The following is an 8215-nucleotide window of genomic DNA, read 5'->3' on the forward strand; positions in this document are numbered from 1 at the left end:
TCATTCTGAATCTAATGCAACTTGAATGGGCGAAAACGAACTTTAGATGAAGAAGTTATCATAAAAAGAAGTTCCCCTTTTGTTCTTTGGGAAAGAGGAAAAAACATGAGAAAACAATGAAAATCTGAAGAAATAAGGCCTATCGTAGGCTTAAGTCAACGATAAACAGGAGCCATTGGATCTGGCCGATAAACGGTCCAGATCCAATCGGCAATGGCTGTCGGAGGGTATCGGAGGCAGGCGCGCGATAGGACTGGGCCGATGCGATGGTGCGATCACCGAAAACGGCGGATCGCAATCGGCGATGCCACAAGGCAAAAGCAGAACCCCACGACACGCGATGTGCCTATCGTCGATATCGGCGGATCGCAATCGGCATCGACACTAGTCATGCCATATGGGAACCCCGGGCCAATGCGATGCACGATTGCGATATCGCAATATCGCGTCGGGGTCATGCGACAGAGTGGGCCACATGTATATGCGCGATGTGATGAAATCCAAACCCAAAAGGGTTTTGGAATGAAAACGAATAATATTTCAAATCCGCCATAAGCCATTTCTGTGATATTTGCACTGTTTTAATGTAATACAAAGGGAAGCCACAAAGAGGGGCATGGCAACTTGCAACAACGACTTGTGGGCGGACCCGATAGAAATATAAGGCATGATTTAAGGATTTTTGAGTCCGATAAACAGATATTTGTCAGGTTTTTCCTGTGTTTTACAATGTTCTCTGTGTAAACAGGGAACGACTGTTTATGAGGAATTTCAAGCGTCGATGCACTCATCCATTACATAATAGGTGGCCGCCTCCCCTAGCTACGTTATGCAATGCTAGAAGAAGGATTTGAGCAGGCAAAGGCTGAGAGCCAGATGGCAGTTGAACAGAACACGTAGGGAAGCCAAAGAGCCATAGAAGGATGATTGCACACAAAGAAACGACTGGGGTAGCCAAAAAGCCAGAAGCTCACCTCAAAGGAGGCAGAGAGCTCAATGAAGTGAAAAAAGACGAATGCTGGAAGTAGTAGCAGAGCCGAGTGAGAGCAGAGAGAGCCGAAGAGCTACTGCACAGGCAGCTGAAGGAGCCTTTGGGGTCACTTGAAGTTCAAGTGAAAAGCTAGAGAGCTGAAGGTTGCAGAGGGGTAAGAAGCCAGAGATGAAGAGCCAGAGCCAAAGCCAAAGCCAAAGTCAAAAGCCAAAGCCAAGAGCCAGAGCCAAGAGCCAGAGCCAGAGCCGAAGAGCCAGAGCTAGAGCCGAGGGCCAGAAAGTCGAGAGCTTCAAGAGCCAGGGGATAAAATGGTGTCTGAACCCACTGTTTCTGTGTAAAATAGTAGGAGTTGAGCCAAGAGTTTGTAAAAATGACTTATACCATAATCCCAGAGATCCTAGTTGAGTTGACTAGAGCTCACGGAGATGTAGCCCAAGAGTTGTGGGTGAACTCCTAATTAAATCACGGTTTCTGTGTGATTGATTATTGCTGCATTGTTTACTGTTATATGCATTTATATATTATGTTCAAGCACATTTACATATCAACTAAAACAACAGATTTTAAAGCAAGTAATTAGTTGAAAACAAGTACAAGCATACACCCATATTATCAAGCACTTATTAATTCTGCATTGGTTAATCAATAAGACTTGGGAAGATTTAAAGATTTGGAAGTGGGAGAGGTTCTTGTAAGTTAGACAAGAAGCCTAAGAGCCCCATTTTTAGATCAGGTTGGCTATCGGAGGGTATTGGAGGCAGGCGTGCGATAGGACCAGGCCGATGCGATGGTGTGATCGCCGAAAATGGTGGATCGCAATCGGCGATGCCACGGGGCAAAAGCGGGACCCCATGACGCGCGATGTGTCGATCGCCGATATCGGCGGATCGCAATCGATGTCAGCACTAGTCATGCCATATGGGAACCCCGGGCCAATGTGATGTGCAATTGCAATATCGCAATATCGCGTCGGGGTCATGTGACAGAGCAGGCCACATGTATATTCGCAATGCGATGAAATCCGGACCCGAAAGGGTTTTGGAATGAAAACGAATAATATTTCAAATCTGCCAAAAGCCATTTCTGCGATATTTTCACTCTTTTAATGTAATACGAAGGGAAGCCATAGAGAGGGGCATGGTGACTTACGACAACGACTTGTAGGCAGACCCAATAGAAATATAAGGTAGGATTTAAGGACTTTTGAAGTCCAATAAATAGAGATTTGGCAAGTTTTTGCCGTGCTTTACAGCGTTCTCTGTGTAAACAGGGAATGACTATTTCTGAGGAATTTCAAGCGCCGATGCACTCATCCATTGCAGAATAGGTGGCCACCTCCCCCGAATGCCTTATGCAACACTAGAAGAAGGATTTGAGCAGGCAGAGGCCGAGAACCAAATGGCAGTCGAATAGAATGCGTAGGGAAGCCAAAGAGCCACAGAAGGATGATTGCACACAGAGAAACAGTTGGGGTAGCCAAAAAGCCGAAAGCTCACCTCAGAGGAGGCAGAGAGCTCAATGAAGTGAAAAAAGTTGAATGCTGAAAGTAGTAGCAGAGCTGAGAGAGAAAGAGAGAGCAGAGAGAGCCGAAGAGCTACTACGCAGGCAGCTAAGGGAGCCTTTGGGGTCACTTGAAGTTCAAGTGAAAAGCCAGAGAGCTGAAAATTGCAGAGGGCCAAGAAGCCAAAGTTGAAGAGCCAGAGCCAAAGCAAGAGCCAAAGAGTTAGAGCTAGAGCCAAGAGCCAGAGCCAGAGCTGAGGGCCAGAAAGCTGAGAGCTTCAAGAGCCAGGGGATAAAATGGTGTCTGAACCCACTGTTTCTGTGTAAAATAGTAGGAGTTGAGCCAAGAGCTTGTAAAAAGGACTTATACCATAATCCCAGAGAGCCTAGTTGAGTTAACTAGAGCTCACAGAGATGTAGCCCAAGAGTTGTGGGTGAACTCCTAATTAAATCGTTGTTTCTATGTGATTGATTATTGCTGCATTGTTTACTATTATATGCATTTATATATTATGTTCAAGCACATTTACATATCAGCTAAAACAACAGATTTTAAAGCAAGTAATCAGTTGAAAACAAGAACAAGCATACACCTGCCCACAGGGCTTTGGATTGATGGTGAATGGGTGCACTGTTAAGGCACTCCTTGTGATAGGACACTGGTTCAAATCCCTCGTGGGTGCTTACCTACCAAAAAAAAAAGTACAAGCATACACCCATATTATCAAGCACTTATTAATTCCACATTGGTTAATCAATAAGACTTGGGAAGATTTAAAGCTTTGGAAGTGGGAGAGGTTCTTGTAAGTTAGACAAGAAGCCTAAGAGACCCATTTTCAGATCAGGTGGTATCAGAGCCTAAGATTGATTAACCACACCTTCAAGGAAGGTTATATCAGAATGCTTAATTGACAGAGCAAAGATTGCTTGTCTGAAAGGTGTTTGGGCAGTCAAGGATTGATTGTCTGATTGATGTATGCTTGTTTGCAAACTGACTATTTTCTGAGTTTGCAGAGGTGAAGGGAAAGCTATTGATAGCTCAGTCCAGGAAGGAAAAGAAGGAAGAAGGGCTGAAGGCATTCTTCTATCCCAAAGGACCTCAAGGCAATCCAAAGCACAAGAGGTTTATTGCAAGAGGTTGCTTAAACAAGCTCTTTATTTATCTTGTTGAAGTTTTTTTGTTCATTGGCATAATGACAACTTCTACAAGTGGGTCCTCAAATTCTGCTCTCTTCACAAGATTCTTTGATGAATACATGAAGCAAGAATTGTCCACCATGATGGATATGGTGAGAGAAATGTATGAGGATGGAAGGAAGAGCAGCAGACTTAGAGAGCAGTTGAATTCCATGAAGGAAGAGAAGCAGTTGCTTGCTGACAAATTGCAGGAAATGGAGAGGCAACTTCATATTGCAAATATGAACCTGAAAAGGATGCATGAGTTGGAGACACAACCCTTTGTTGCCCAAGAAGCCTTAGTCAAGTATTAGCTTGAAGAAGAGGTAAACCATTCCAATTTGTCTTCAAATTCCTCTAAGGATGCTTATATTGGTTCTTTTGAAAAACGTACTAGAGGCATAGGTTCCAAGGTTATTTTCAAGATGGGCTATGAAGGAAAAGGCTTGGGTAGACATGCACAAGACATTTTTGAGCCAATAATGATATAGCAAAGGCCTAAGTATTTGGGTATTGGCTATGGACAAGCTCATGGAGAAAGTTCCAAAGTTGCCATGAAGACCATTGAAACAACTTCAAGAAGGGGTTGCATTACAAAGTGTGAAGATTGTATTCAGGAAGAATGCAATAGCTTGAATCATAATTTGCAAGATGCAGGTGTTTAGAAGCACACACTTGAACCAAAGAGTTGGGGAGACTCCAACAACCTTGAAGAGATTGATGGTGTTCCAAAGGAAGCCACTTCTTCATTTGTTTCACCTCCGCATGAAGGAAATAAAGGTGAAAGAGAAAGGTATAAATCTGGTTCTGAACATTTTCCTTTTGGTTGTGCAAAGCATGATAAATTTCCACATATGTATGGGAAAAGAATTGCATGTTCCTTTTGTGGTTTGGATAACCATGATGTTTCTAGATGTTGGAAGAGAATGGCCACATACAGGAAGTAGAAAAAGGAAAAGAAGCAAGAAACCAAAGGTCCATTGGACAAGGCAAATCATGTTGTCAAGAGGATGCACATGCAGTGCACTTACTGCCATAAGCAAGGACATCTTGCTACAAAATGTTGGACACTGAATCCAACAATGCTTCCACCAAAGCTGAAGAAAGTGGAAAGAGAAGATGGCAGAAATGGAAGTGAAGATTCCATGAATAATGTGTCTTAGAATGATTCACATGATGGTGTTGATGTGCAGACAAAGGCAGTACCTTTGAAAGGGATTGGTAAGAAACGGGTAGAGTTCTTATCCAATTAATATTGCATGTCTATTGATGCATCTACATTATATTTCATTTCAGCTTCAAAAGTACAATGTGCTTAAGTGAAAGTTGAAGAATGAGATGCATGCATAAGCGTGAGATGCATGAACACAGGGATGTTGATGATTTCCTTGTTTTTGAACATGTATGTGTAATTAAATTGCAAGGTTGATTGCTTTGACATGCATGTGATGCCATGTTGACGTGGGAGAAGTTAACTTGGTCTCCAAATGGAGATAATGATGAAGTGTTTCATCTTTTGAAAAAGAGTCCTAATGGTCTTTTTCTACATGCTTGACTTGAAGGGTCATTTATTTAAAGACATGTTTTGTGGGCTTGTTGTCTAGTCCATCATTTGTATGCAGATACAAGACATGGAGGTGTTCACAAGATGTGAAATCTATTTCTTTTGTTGAAGTAGGAGTTAGTCCATCCAGTTGTTGTCTGCATGCATGTTGTTGTTAACAATTGTTGTTGGCAGCCTTTCAAACAGGTACAAATGAAAGTCTTGTGGAGCAGATGTACCTCACGTTTGTTGAGCCACCTTGGATCAATGATCAAGGCAGAGGAGCTCAAACTACCTTCTATGACCATTTCAGTAGAAGTTCTGCAAGAAGGCAAGGAGGAAGACAATTCTTACCAAGAAGACCAACCCATCCAAGAAGGGCAGTGGTCAGAAACTATTGGTGCAGAGGAACTATGCAAAGGCAAGTGTAGGGAGGTTGAAAGAAGAGGGTGAGTCACTCTCATTTACTATTCAGATTAGTATATCAGTCTTTTGGAGACCAAAAGTTCTTTCAGTGGGAAGGCTTGATCCAAAAATGGATCCTGAATAAACCTCTAAGTCTAAAAGACTTCATATAAGAGGTAAAAGGTGCCAAATGGCACAAATCCTTTGTAAATCAGAGGAAAATGAAAATCGCAGGCTACTCTCAGAAATAGTCTCATTCTAGAGATCTCCTCATTCTAAATCCAACGCAACTTGAATGGGTGAAAACAGACTTCAGATGAAGAAGTTATCATAAAAAGAAGTTCCCCTTTTGTTCTTTGGGAAAGAGGCAAAAACATGAGAAAACAGCGAAAATCTGAAGAAATAAGGCCTATCGGAGGCTTAAGTCAACGATAAACAGGAGCCGTCAGATCTAGCCGATCAACGGTCCAGATCCGATTGGCAATCGCAATCGGTAGTGGCTGTCGGAGGGTATCAGAGGCTGGCGCGTGATAGGACTGGGCTAATGCGATGGTGTGATCGCTGAAAATGACGGATCGCAATCGACGATGCCACAGGAAAAAGTGGGACCCCACGATGTGCGATGTGCCTATCGCCGATATTGGCGGATCGCAATCGGCGCCGGCACTAGTCATGCCATATGGGAACCCCGGGCCAATGCGATGCGCAATTGTGATATCGCAATATCGTGTTGGGGTCATGTGACAGAGTGGACCACATGTATATGCACGATGCGATGAAACCCAGACCCGAAAGGGTTTTGGAATGAAAACGAATAATATTTCAAATCTGCCATAAGCCATTTCTACAATATTTGCATTGTTTTAATGTCATACAAAGGCAAGCCACAGAGAGGGGCATGACAACTTGCGACAACGACTTGTGGGCGAACCTGATAGAAATATAAGGCGGGATTTAAGGATTTTTGAAGTCCGATAAACAGAGATTTAGCAGGTTTTTCCCGTGTTTTACAACATTCTCTGTGTAAACAGGGAATAATTGTTTCTGAGGAATTTCAAGCGCCGATGCACTCATCCATTGCAGAATAGGTGACCACCTCCCATGAATGCGTTATGAAATGCGAGAAGAAGGATTTGAGTAGGCAAAGGCCGAGAGCTAGATGGCAGTCGAACAAAACGTGCAGGGAAACCAAAGAGCCATAGAAGGATGATTGCACACAGAGAAACGGCTGGGGTAGCCAAAAAGCCGGAATCTCACCTCAAAGGAGGTAGAGAGCTCAATGAAGTGAAAAAAGACAAATGCTGAAAGTAGTAGCAGAGCCGAAAGAGAGAGCAGAGAGAGCTGAAGAGCTACTGCACAGGTAGCTGAGGGAGCCTTTGGGGTCACTTGAAGTTCAAGTGAAAAGCCAGAGAGCTGAAGGTTGTAGAGGGCCAAGTAGCCAGAGCTTAAGAGCTAGAGCCAGAGCCAGAGCCAAGAGCCATAGCCAAAGCTGAAGAGCCAGAGCTAGAGCCGAGGGCCAGAAAGTCGAGAGCTTCAAGAGCCAAGGGATAAAATGGTGTCTGAATCCACTATTTCTGTGTAAAACAGTAAGAGTTGAGCCAAGAGCTTGTAAAAAGGACTTATACCATAATCCCAGAGAGCCTAGTTGAGTTGACTAGAGCTCATGAAGATGTAGCCCAAGAGTTGTGGGTGAAATCCTAATTAAATCGTTGTTTCCGTGTGATTGATTATTGTTATATGCATTTATATATTATGTTCAAGCACATTTACATATCAGCTAAAACAACAGATTTTAAAGCAAGTAATTAGAAAACAAGTACAAGCATACACCCATATTATCAAGCACTTATTAATTCCGCATTCGTTAATCAATAAGACTTGAGAAGATTTAAAGCTTTGGAAGTGAGAGAGGTTCTTGTAAGTTAAATAAGAAGCTTAAGAGCCCCATTTTCAGATCACAGAGTCAAATTTTCAAGCACTGGGAATCAACTTGCTAACACCTGTGAGTGAGGAAATAATTGAAGAAGGTGAAGAAAAATCAAGCCTAGGTATGAAGATATGATATAATTTTTTATGTTCAGAATGGTACAAGCACATAGTTCATTATTTATGTTTTCTCTCTTGTCCTCAGTCTTTGGATAGAACAAGATATAGAGCATTAAAAATCAAAGCACAAACATATGTGATTGTAGAGGGCAGATTGTATTGGAAGGATCCTATGGGAATTTTATTATTATGTTTAGCATAGGATGAGTCTACAGAGACCATTAAAGATTATCATGAGAAGTTATGTAGTGGACATTATAGTTGGAAAGATACTGCACATAAAATCCTCCGGGCAGGGTTTTATTGGCCCACCCTATTTGGTGATATATAAAAGTTTGTCATAAGGTGTCAGAAGTGTCAGATTTTTGCTAAGAAGAAAAGGTTAGCTCGCCTTTGATCCCAGTCTTCATAGAAGGACCATTCAGGCAATGGGGACTAGACTTTATTGGAGAAATTAACCCACCTTCAAGTGGACAGCACAAGTGGGTTCTTACAACTACTGATTATTTCACCAAGTGGGTAGAAGCTATACCCACTAAAAGGGTAAATGACCA

This window comes from Pinus tabuliformis, chromosome X (assembly GCF_031772625.1).
Source record: "Pinus tabuliformis cultivar Carrire ecotype Pingquan chromosome X, CPIR1, whole genome shotgun sequence".
In the NCBI taxonomy this organism is placed as follows: Eukaryota; Viridiplantae; Streptophyta; class Pinopsida; order Pinales; family Pinaceae; genus Pinus; species Pinus tabuliformis.